General features: G+C 42.3%; 1 long non-coding RNA gene across 1 annotated transcript; it reads left to right on the top strand.

Moving 5' to 3' along the window:
* Positions 1 to 372: 372 nt before the first annotated feature.
* Positions 373 to 12152, top strand: LOC119219371 (uncharacterized). Its single transcript, XR_005120486.2, has 4 exons — positions 373 to 830; positions 3629 to 3749; positions 7635 to 7805; positions 12059 to 12152. It is a non-coding gene; the product is annotated as an uncharacterized LOC119219371 (long non-coding RNA).
* Positions 12153 to 12940: the final 788 nt, after the last annotated feature.

Below are 12940 nucleotides of genomic sequence, written 5' to 3'. Positions count from 1 at the left end.
TGTGCCTTTAAAACAGCTCAACATTGTCTGTTTTTTATTTGTTCTCATATTTCAGTTGCGCATTTTTCTGAATACATTTAACAGAAAAAGATTAGGTGAAATATTCCATAATATTTTATTCATTATAATACGGTTAGAGGAAATCCAGCAATCTGATTGATCTGGTTGAGAGTGAGTGACGGGATGTTATTTAAGCAATACGGTACGAGGGGCTGTCCTTTATCGTCCAATAATGTTTGAGGGTGTTGTTAGGCCAACGTGCAGCTTTAAGTGCGCAGTGATATGGAACGCTCAGTTCAACGTAAACGTCTACTCTCAACCAATCAGAACGCTGTATTTCATCAACCGCTATTATAATGGGCCATACAGTATAGTACCTGTTTACGTTGACCTAAGCGTTCCAAATCAGTGCTGCACTCAAAATAACAGTCAACGTAGATTTTGTGCGACCGTCAGGTGTCATTTCAGTTTTTAGCTCGGTGGCGATAGCCGAAAAAAGACCGGAAACGCCGCAAATGACCGCTTTTGGCCAATGCTAGCTTCCGGAATTCAGGTGGACGTCACGAGCGACGTCTAGCAAGGAGACCTGGGACGTTTTCACACAACCTAAGAATTGATGTCGCTCTCCAAGCTAGCTAGCTAGCTAACGTCTAGTGCTAGGCTAATAGACGCGACGTTTCCAATGCTGCTTGTCTGTTGGGGACAGCTGGGGAGAGGACATCTCGTAGCTGACCTGAAAGTGGTTGGCTGTCCCCCAGGAGGACAACGCCGTGCACATGGATGCCTTGGTTTGCTCTGCTGGTCCTGTTGCCTTCGTGTTAAATAAGCAGGTAAGAAAGATATGGACGGGGCAGGATGACTTTACATAGTTACATTATTTTATTATCTGTAGGATTTTTCAAAATATATTTTGTTACTTATATTATAGTTAATATAGTTAATTAATTTGGTAAGGCAAAGCAAAGAGTGTTGCTACGGGTTTTAAACCAAATACCACATTGATAGAAAATTGAGCTTGAAGGTCAATTTACTACTTTGAAAGCAGCAGCTTTACAACATTTATTCCAAAGGTTTGTTCATAAAGCTTGAAAAAGCATGTTTCATGGAAAGAGTCAAGGGATACCTTTTGAAGCTATTTAAAAAGATTGGACTTATATCTGTGCAGTTTTTTTTCTTTTTTTAATACCGGTAGCCTGTATAGCCTGAGCACAATCATTGGCAATCATTTCTGATCAAAAGTTAGTGGCAAAAGTGTGCAAAGAAAGTGAAGAAGTAGGCGTGTAGTAGGCTATATAAGCTTGAAACAATTTTAAATGCTTTATTGGAAAAGGAAATTAATTCAACATGCTTGGATCTCAACAATACAATAGAAAACTGAAAATGAACACAACATCACAACAAAACTTACCAGAAAACCTTTAAATAACCAAATGATAAAAAAACAGCATACATTGGAAAAACAAATGTTTTGAATAAACCAAATCAAATGATTTGGACACAAAATTCCACTCATTTTACATTTTATTTTTTTATCCGATCCGATCAGGTATCAAATCAGCAAATCTAGTTGTTTTGTACGAAAAGTGTTCTAGTATGGATTTGGTAGTGTAAATATTTCAGGTTTCAAAATAACTGTTTTGTAACCACATTAAAGGCATGCATTGCAAAACCTCCAGAAGAACTGTGTTCGTATAAAAACAGATGTAAAATAGCTGTACATGACACAAGTTTTGTTCATTTTTAGTTGTTCCAACTACTTCACCATCGATTCATTTCTTTTTTTCATACCCCGAAGCAGCTCATGGGGAATTTTGAATCAATGTCGAGCTGGAAACAAGAGGGCAGAAAGTCCTGTAGCGGAGCAGCTTAACAGCTCCACAAAGACCTGGATGTACGGGCGGGGAGGCAGGAGATCAATGCTGTAAAGTAGGCGAATTAACAATTGTTGCAGAGCAAGGCAAGGACAGTCTGCAATGACAAGATGTGTGTTGAGACGACAGGCTTCACCCTGTTGCCCTCATAGTCTTTCCGCCGAAGAGGGAGACCGGCTGTAATGAAGTAAAAGCGTCCCTGTGTCTGAGTGAAGGTTGAAAAAAAAGACTACTGAGAAAATTGCATCAACCGTGAATTTCTCAAAGATTCCGCGGTAAAACTCCTCGAGTAACTTTTTAAAACACGTCCTTCTTCCCAGTGGACCCTTAACTTGCCTTTCTTCCCCTCTTTTATTCTGCTCCTTCATTAGATCATCATTGATATTCATTAACACCTGATCTACCCTGTGTGCTGGTGCATCAGGCTGGCAATGTGCCTTCATAGGAAATCAATCCTATTTTCATTCATCTAGTTGGGAGGGCACTCGTCTCTGCTTCCACATCCAGTTGTAGCAATAGTGATTAACAGGCTATAAAGGAGGACATAATAGTGATTCTTAAATAACAGCTGTGACTGTGGGCCTTGAGACTCCTTAATTATCTGTGAACCAATGATTGCTAAGAAAGAAGACTTCTGTAGAAAGATGAAAGACTGCTGAAAGGAAAAAAGAAGGGATGAAGAGAGAGGGAGATAATACATAGGTTATGTTAAATCATGTCTATCATCTCCCCTCTCTTCCATTACCGATCAGAGAGTGAAGGATGGTGACAAGTTGGCCAATTTCGCCAAACTCCCAGTGGATGCCCTTGAAAGTGACAAATTGCCAGGTTAATTGGGTTGGGGTCATGGCCATTCAGAGGGAATGAGCCACTTTATTTGGAGCAAAAATCCATAAAGGGAGTTCATTCCCAATCGGCGCTGTCACCATTCGGATCCGTTGAGGGATCGCCTCAGTCCCCATGGGAAGAATCCTAAAGCATCCCCAGTGAGTACACTATGTACAGTATGTGACAGCGGAGCATGCATAGAACATCAAGACTGTTTCTCTCCAATTCAGGGCCGCGAAACCACATTTCCAAGTAAGCTGCCTGACAGGAAAGCTGCGATTTATATTTCTCTTAAACTTTCTACCTTAGGGATCCATTTTATTTTCTGTCTGATATAAATGACACTGGGGACATCTCCTATAGAAGAGCTATTGAGTCATTCCCATACAACCACGTCCTTTGGCCCTGTCTCGTTTTCCATCTGCCGCTGCACAAATGGTGGCCGCACAAACAATTTCAATTTTCATCCTAATGAGTACAAGTGGGGGGGTGGCTTGTTGGGCTTCTGTGGAGCGTGAGTTGGCATAATGTCAGTGGTGTTGTTTTCCCGGGCCGGGGCAAGTGAGTCGGGGTCCGCGTAGCTAAAGCAAAGCCAGCTCTGCCACGCTGCGATTATGGGAGAAGACGAGGCGCATAACGGACTCGTCCCTGAGGCCCGACCGCCACAAGGCGGAGGCAGGCAAGCAGGCGGTTGGATGGACGAGGGGGGGCGAGGGATTCCAATAAATAACAAGGGAGCCGGCGCAGAGGAAGAAAGTGAGAGTAAGCTCTCTTTGTCTCTGACTTTACAAGGATAGGATGGGTGCGTCCTCCAAGGCTCTGATAATAGGTTGGGGAGAGAAGACAGACCTCATTCTCTCCCTCCGCACATTGTCTACTTGTGTTCCCTTTGTTGCTTATTCACTCTCTCTCTCTCCCCTTCCTCCCAGTTATCTGGCTCCGTTTCTCTGGGAGCAGCCAGCCAGAGGAGCCCTGAAGTCGGAGAGGAGAGGAAAGTCACGCCAGGTGTGCAGTGGGGGCCCGGATGGGCCCCAAGGTTGGGCTTGCGAGGTGAGGGACAGACGCTGGAGTGTGTGACAACAGGATGAGCTTTACTGCTAACGACTCCCACGGGGGGGGGGGGGGGGGAAGAGAGAGACCAGCTGCTCTGTTTGCAAAGGCTTGAACGAGTCGGACGAGTCCAGGGCGTGATAGAGCGCACGCCCCAGAACGCAGAGTTTGCGAGACGTGGACGTCAGGAAACGCCTGAGTTTGAATACGTAGCTACAGTCACATGGAGTGCTATTCATACGGGTTTCTGTCCGCGCTCATGAAGGGGATTTTTTTTTCCCGTGCGAAATAAAGCATAATCAATAATACATTGGATGGTCATCTGTGCGATAGCAGGATGCTTCCAACACCGCCTCCGTTCCCACGCCTGAACAAAGCGGGGCTCTGCTATATAAGAAAGTGTGTGAGGTCGCCGGGTTTCATGTCCTTGGAAGAGGATAAATTACCAGCAGCAAACGAGGGCTCAACTCCATGATCGTGGGCTATTTCATTACACTGAACACTGTTTATTTTGCAGTGAAGACCTTCAGTCATAAACCTTGAGCCGAATGATTGAAGTGTCTTCTTCTGTGTGATACACACCAGAAAATCTTTTTTACTTTTTTATTTATTTATTTTGTTTTGTTATCCAGGCTTAAGTCTAATACTCCTGAAAAATAAACTCCTAACGAAAGTCCATAATTCCCTGCATTCATCGAGCATTTGAAAATCACGTTAGAAACCAAATGAAATCTGTGATGCTCAATATAGAACTCACATTCCGTGTGACATTTGTCCGCAGGTTTTCATGAGAGAGAAATCGTTTTCTCCACTTTAGAAGGCATGAAAAAAACCTTAAAGGCCCGGGCTATCTGCTGAATAATGTGATACTAAGTAGATGTGACATTTTAAAAGAAGTTTAAAAATCCAAGCATTGATCAAATGCAAGGTGACAAGCATCATGGCTCAGTTAATGGATTTCTTGGTGAGGTTTGCTTATAGACTGTTTGTATGCCTTGGCAAATTTACACTGATTTCTCTATCTTTATTTACTTAGAGAATAAGCAGCCTTCATTTTGCTATTCATTGTCATGTCTGCATTACAGTAGATGAGCAATGGCCCTACGCATTGTACACAAATCATCCGCAGCCTCATCGCCAGGGGTCAAAGCCATGCATCAAAGAAAACGTTCTTCCTTTTGCTGAGAACACAGTCCTCAATAGTAGTGAGTTCATGATGCTGAATGTTGTAGGAGAGGTGAGAAATATTATTTCCCCTCTAACATCACTGACCTTGGTTCGCTGGATTTTTGAGCCCATGCTCATAAGTATCTGATATTTGGCATTATTAGTTTTCTGGATACACATTCTGCACTGTTTTCCCACATTTGACTCGTGTGCCACGCCATTTTTCAAGCAGAAAGGGTGCATTGATCCGTATGCTTGTGCTTTGGGACTGAGCCATGTAGGCTTTCTCCAGAGTGAGGCTCTAAGATGCGGCCGTATTATCACACGGGACATTCGAACAAACGATTTTGTGCCAGACTTCCCTTGTCCAAGAGGGTTCTTTTGGAACGAGTGGTTGTCATCAAAAGGTTGTCCGTAACTATTGGCAGGTATAAGGGAGACAGAAATGGCTCATTTGGAACCCCATGGATAGCAATAGCATCCTTTTCCTAGTATATGCTTCTGTGTATTTAATAGAATATTCACTTCTCAAAAAATCTTTGGGTAATCAGAGGATTAACATCTCTTTATTTGGACAACAACCAGCAGCTTATTAGTTCAACTGGCTTTAAATTCTAGAAGCAGGGAGAAAGCCTCCTTTTGGTTCATTTTATGAACAAATCTAAAGCTAATATTTGTTCTAAAAATCACTGTGGACAAAGCCAGACTATCAAACCTAGAACTAAACCAGTAAGCATGTCAAACACTGTTTAGAATTAGACTTCAAGCTCTTTAACCCTTTTTAAACGGTGCAATATTTAGATTTTGCGTTTTGTTTTACAGACTTGCATCTCATCAAGTACCCTCCTGACAGGGAATATGTTTGCATACAAGTACTCTATATTCACACAGGGGGAATGAGTATTGGCCTTTAAACGTGGGCCTGTAGAGAACTGAACCCACTCAAGCCTGGTCATTAATCATTGTGTGCAAGAATGCGTGCATATGCAGTGCCTTCATGCAACAGTGTGCGTTGGCATGTGCACGCACTCAACTGCTGCACTACCTGTCTATTTTTTTTCTAATTGAGTTTAAAAACAGGGAGGTATTTGATGGATTGGACGTATAGGCCAGTATACAAGGGCACGTTGTAAAAAGACCGTTTCACCTCTAACTGTCTCTGCAGCCGACATACAATCTATCACCGTGACTGAATAATACAAATGTATGCATGTGTATGCAGTTTGCAAAGTTTGTTATACTAAGTTTTGAGCCAATTTAATTTTCAAGAAGCGAATTTCTTTTTTTAATATTTAGTACAAGGTAAATTAATGCTTTAAAATGTTTTCATGTACAAACGCAATGCTACAGGCATTTTTGTATGTGAAAAGTTGGTGCCTATGTATCTTAATTTCATGCCTGTGTTGTGTTTAACGGTCCTGGTTGGAGATGTTTCTTGATACTTTGAGAGTTTCAACATTGTAACTCAATTCCTGTTGGCAACAAGCTTAAGACTTTGGCCAGCCGACCGCAATTAGTGGCGAGCCCAGACCTCCTGGTGTGATTGGTTGGCTGGCGGATAAAACATTTTCTGCGTGCTCCTTGAAAGCGTAATGAGAGACGAAGAGGGCAAAAGATGAAGTGTGCATGAGGGAGGGTTGAAATTAGAAGAAACACCCCCCCCCCCCCCCCCCCCCTCTGCACACACCATCTCTCGGCTGAGTGAATTTGACTCCCAGCACTGTTTGTTTATTTGTCTGAGTGTTGTCCTAGAGCTGCTGTGGGCTAGTCCTGCCCACACCCCTCTCCCTCTTCGCTCCTTAGGACTACTGCTGGCAGCGGGGCTGAGCCCTCCGGAGATGTGTGGGGAGGGACGTAACCGGCTGTTTTTCAAGCTACGTCTATTAAAAATATCACTTTTTCTTCATCATTGAGGCAAATGTTTTGCATTCATTTCGATAAATATAAAACATGAAAACCCTTTTCATGTGGATAGAGTAAACCATTCATTGGCAGACTTACAGTAGAGTACGCCACAGGTCACGGTTGCTTATTTACTTATTTTCACAAGACAATGTTGTATCATTGGATTTCCTTTTTTATTTCACAAGCCCACTATGAAAACTGCAGACAACAGAAGCATTGCATTTTTTCATCCGGAACGACACGTCTGTGGAACCGAATGAAATAAATAAGGAGTGAGTGGCTTGGTTGACATTTACTGTGATTAGCGTATGTAGTTGTGAAAGCATTTCTGTCATCTTCTCACTCACCATCCTTGTTTCCTTCTCTTCCGGGATCCCTCACGTTCAATTGTCTCTGCTGCATTGCAGATAGCTCTGACCTTTAGCTTTCCCTTTATGAAATACAAAAAAAGGGAAGTGGATTTACTGAAGGCCGCAGGTGCGCGAGCAGCATGGCTACAGACTAAAAAAAGCTAGGAGCCCCCCAAAAATGGCTGAAAACTATTTTTCTTTCTGAATGCCAGCATGCAAAAGGTACACTAATGAATATGAATGGACAACCCAAACTCCATAATGACGATTCCTACATAATGCATGTGAATGTGCGCTCCTGCATGCGGTGCCCGAGTGGGCCCACACCTGCCTGTGGTGAGTCTGCAGATTGGCAGCACACTGCGGACGCACTTTCGATCTCCTCCAGACACATCCGCAGTTCCCCTCCATCAAGGGCATAATGGTGCGATCCGTCGGCCGATAATGTTGGTGTGATCCACAGGTCAGCCGGCCCGGCGCCAGAGCAGAACAGCCTCGCACGGCCCATTACGGCCTGCTTAACGACTACACTGATGACCCAAACTCTGTGGCAGGCTGTTGTCCCGATGCCTGTTTAAAACAACATTTCAACCCCTCCCCTCCCGACAAGATTCACTACAAAATGGTGGATTTGGTGAGTCTGTCTTTGTGGTGTTGGCCCAACTTTTCTACAATTATCTATTCAAAACAATGTATACATTGCACAAACTCTGCTATAACCGCCCTAAAATAATCACTTCAGGATGTGTAATATTAAAGATACATAGACGCCCCAAAGAAAAATTCACAAACCAAGCATGATCTTATTTGATAGAATAACCATAATAGAAAAATGAGCTATATCAGAGCTTCCAAAACACAAATTCAAACCTAATAATAGCGCAGATAATTACTTAACAGGATGGAAAGAATAAGCTAAATCCATATATCCTGCAGTCGAATTCCTTGTATGTCTGACATATTATGGCAATAAATGTTTCCTGATATCGAAACGTAAAGAATGCACACTAGTTGAGACAGAACTGAAATACAGACATAGTGCTTTGACTTTGTTATATTTTCTTTGAGTAAATGTGTTTTTAAGTGTTAGTCTCATTGTATGGTATTTGGATACATTTGTTGTTCTTTGTGTTAATGCCAAAATGAACAAATGCCTATAGAAATTATGGCAAACAAACCAGATCTACATTTGGATAAAGTGGCACGTAAATTAAAAGAGCCTGAAACCTGAAGTATCTCTTATCATTTCTAATGTAATTTGGATCAAATTATTAAACACCTGACTTTCATCTCGGAGTCTCCTCATGGCCCTGCAAGTAATTTAACTTTTAGGCAAGAGGCAGTAAGCATCTCATCATGAAAAATATGTTGTTTGCCCGTGGTTGATGGGTGCTTTAATGGCCTGTTGTTATGTGCATGTCCAGACTTGGCTTGCAAACCACCCACCACACATGTTCACAGACAGATGGACATGGAGAGCAATAATGTCTCTGCACAATCCTCATGTCTGTGGATCCAATTGCATTTTAGACCCGTTGAGAGCGGTGGGATATCCAGTAATTATATCCACCCCGTGGCACTGAATGAGCCACTGAGAATGTTTTGCATTTTTCTCCACACACAAGAGTGGGTTCTGCCTTGTGTCGAATGTTAAACTCAAAACTTTGTGGTCATGGGCGGTTAGTGGTGGAGTATTACAGCAACTCGTTTTTTTTTTTTTCTCTCCTTTTTTTGTCGAAATCCTTAGATTTGTAATATTTGTTCTGCTCCTTCTTTGAATAAGTCCAACTTAGTCTGCACTCCATCTCAGTCGTCCTGGGCTGTCACATGCGCTCATGTATAAGGACTGGAAATGACTGATGATCTCTCTGAATGAGTAATACAATCAGAGCCATGGGGCGTTAAGGTAGAGAGAGAGAGAGAGAGACATAGAGAGACAGTGTGAGGGAGAGGGGAATAGATCAGCCAAAGATACAAGACAGAATCTGAGTATCTTAATTTAGTGAGCCATGATTAAAAATCTGTTTTTCCTCTTTCCTGCTTCTCGGTACCGCCTTCCCTTGACAATTAAAGATTTAATCACCATCTGCAAAAAGGGGCTGGTAAAGAATGCCTGACCCAAAACTCGACGTGCAAGAGGAGGCTGTTGAGAGGCACTTTTCGAGGAACTTTCATCCAACCATGAATCTGTTCTACATATATAATTACCACTTTAGTGAGCCACAGGAAGCCGACACTTGTGACAATCTTTACTTTTGTATTTTCGTACCAGGATTGTCTTTCTATGCAAATGAGAAAAAACAAACACTTTATTCTGGGGATATTAATGCATGCACTGACAGGTGCATGCATTAGTGAGTTAGGATATAAAAGCCTGACATGTTTTATATTTACAAGCAGTCCATTGTGTCTGTCCAACAGACCCATCTGTACTGTAAGCTCAAACAACTACAAACTGAAATACCCCTATGAAGGGTGCGCTGGGAACACTATGTTCTACATCAGGCTTATTTGTTTGTCTTTTGTATGAATGCAACTAGAGACTGACGGCAAACCTTGAAAGATAATATCAAACAAACACAGCGTTTCCACCACATTTTTGCAGACAATTACCATTTTTTTTTTACTCTAGCTTTCACGTATTTTTTGTAAAGAGGACGAAATACTAATATTGGGTCTTTTTCATCTTCTTTGCCAATGTCTGCAAAGAGGAAAATGTTTTGGATAAACATACGCAGAAAAAAGAACTTGAAATCCAGTATAATTTTTTTAATGATATTCCTTGGCATTTGTTATTGGTGGGTGATTTTCTTTTCTTTTTAGAGGATAAAAGAACCAAAGTTCTACCGTGAATATTACAAAGTAGGTTACGTTAGTTGATGATAAACCAAGAATTATAATTATTAATACAACAAACAAAGACATCAATAGGGACATTCAATATTTGTTTAACCTCCCTTGTTTGTGCTTTAAGTCTAGAACTAAATCCCCTTTTACAGGATGACTTCATCCCGGACTTACCACTGTCTGTAATTGAGTCACAATGTAGAGATGTCTGGAGTCATCTATAAAGAGAAGCAAGGCTGAGATAAAGACGACGACAAACAATAAATTATAACTCCGTCTATTTCCTCGCCAACTCTTATCGGGTTCAGAGACCTGTTCTGAAGGGGACGTTTAGTTTCGTGTATCAAGCCAGTACTTAATGGAATTGATGGCTCCGTATCAACTTTGGCCCGACGTGGAAGGGTGGATTGGAGTTGGTTGGACTCCCAGGAGCGGTGCCAAAAAAGACAAGCTCGTCTCGTCTGCCCCTTCAAACCGAGGTCGCTGATATCAGTTTCGGGAGTTAAGTAGTTCAATAATGTGGTTTATGACTGTTAGGCAAATCGTCCTCCGGGAACATTACTGCTTTGTGACTAACATTTTTGCTGGATGGCGGAAGATGGACCTTCCAGAAGTGCGGCCATAAATGCGTGTACCTTTTTTTGATTAACGACCGTAGACGCCGCGAAACAGGTACATAACAAAAGGAAAAGTGCTGATGGGAAATAATGGAAGTAGATGCAGAGATGGAACAAAAAGACGAGGGAGGGAGGGAGGGAGGGAGAGGGTTCAGAGGTATCTGTGCAGCCGTGTTGACTTCTCTCGCGGCGCACTCTTAACCACACAGCCTCTCTGGATACCCCAGTGCCCACAGCAGTGAAGCCTTGGAACGGGTACGGAGAGGTAAAATTTATCCCCAATCTAGATGGAGACACGGGTCCCTGCGATGCCTTTGCATAAAACTCTCATGAATGTTTGATTTTGTTTATTGGGTAACGCAGAATGAAAAACCAGACTCATCACACTGAGTGAGCTTTGCTGGCGCCGAGAGCCTGAGGTTAGGCTTCCAGGTCCACGATTTTGACAGGAAGATTGAGTCTAGAAATACAATGAAACGAGGGGAAGGAGGTTTTGCTTGAGGAACAGGCTTTTCTTTTTAAAGTGCGTTCGAGTCAATGTGTGGCTGCAGGTAAAGTAATTACATTCATGAAACAAAGTTTTGAATCTGTTAGAGGTTGAGTTTTATGCACAAGGTGAATATCAAGCACACTGGTGTTAGTTATTATATACTATTTCTTTATTACTTTTAATAAGGCTCTGTTCTCTCCTCCAAGTAGATCTCATCAACGTGTCTTTTTTTAACTCCTACAAGAAAGCCTTTCACAAAGGCCACCCACGTCCTGTCAGGCGCCTGTAAAGATGTGTCACCAAATATGCAACATGTCCAAGAATGAAACTTCTTCAAACCAGGGAGGTCTCTGTAGGGCAGGGACGTCTCTACAGAACTCTAAAAACTATGTGAAGTTAAGAATAAATATATTTAACAGAAAGACGGACCAATTAAAGATCCTTGATTAAATATTCAGGATATCTGGAGCCGAGGGTCATCCATATTGTAGTTTATCTTACCTGAGGAAAGGTTCAGCATGTTTTCTTTTAATAAATCTGTGCGAGGAATCTGCTTCGCCACCTGACCATCAAAATGTAAATCATTTTCAAGGATCAATAATGAGATGCTACGTCTTGTTAGAAGTAAGTTTTACTGAAACATATAGCTAACTTTATTTTGCTTAACAATGCCACTGATTTTCTGGACCAAGGGAAACTGGTGTGGACATTTGACACCGGTGACGCTCCATGTAACAGCGTACAATGTATGAGAGCTAGTAGTATTAAAGGCAGTGCTGGTATCAAACAAGACCAAGATGGAGTGTTCCTCCCTATCTGCGTGCATTAGTATGACTTCAGTGCCCTATTTTTGGAGGAAAACCAGACGAAAGCCAATCCAAAACACTGATTGTGGAACGAGGGGAATGATTTCTTCCCGTTCCTTCGTTCTAGGTGGAGACCCTGGCCTGAACTCAAAGCAGCGGCTGTCTGGTCACACAACGCAACGCGGAGAGAGGCTCCGATAGCCATGAAACGGGGAACTCTGCTGCTTGCTGCTCCCGGTGCTGCCATCTTCGAGCTGAGGTGTGTTTTCTTGTTTTGGCAGATGGAGTGTACAGGGTTGTTTTTTTTTCGCTCTTGACTCCCATCTCATTTGTGGTTTCATGCCAACATTGAAACTTAACAATGTCAGCGCTCGAGCCTGCAAATTATATCTACAGGGTGTTGGACTGGAATATTGTCAATCAGAGCGAGCGAGGAGGAAAGTGTGGGTTGCTCAATTCAATACCTTCATTCCTATGTTTTTAGTGTTCTGATCTATCGTGTCAGCAGTGAGCACATTTTGTATTTCATGGGTGTGCTCGCGCTTATTGATGAAATAATAATACATAAAATTGTTTTGGATCCTAGTAATGACGTCCATTGCTGCAGGATCTACTGGTCCGGGTTAAACATTTATGAGAAACCTCTCAATGAGGAGCAGAGAGAGAATCTTGACCTGCAATGAACTGTTGCCGCCTGTTGAGCTTTCATTTCATGGTTAAATGTGGAGCTAATGGCTGGTCTTACATGGTCGTTTGTGGCTTCGGTTGACTCAGGCTGCCATTAGTCCCCGTGGCTTAAAAAAAAAGAAAAAAAAAAAGCCCTCCCGAAGCAACGGAGCAAACGGTAGCAATCTTGTTTCGGGGTTAGGTTAAGTATTTACTACACAATGAGCAAATGGCTTTGTATTTAATGAAATACCCCAATTATTTTGTGCCACCATGCAATACCACTATTAATATGCCCCCACTTTATACATCTGGCATCCTCATTGCTTTGCAGACATCAGCA

The sequence above is a fragment of the Pungitius pungitius genome, chromosome 17 (assembly GCF_949316345.1).
Source record: "Pungitius pungitius chromosome 17, fPunPun2.1, whole genome shotgun sequence".
Lineage (NCBI taxonomy): Eukaryota > Metazoa > Chordata > Actinopteri > Perciformes > Gasterosteidae > Pungitius > Pungitius pungitius.
The sequence above is the reverse complement of the archived record's forward strand: the minus strand, read 5'-3'. Positions and strand labels throughout refer to the sequence as shown.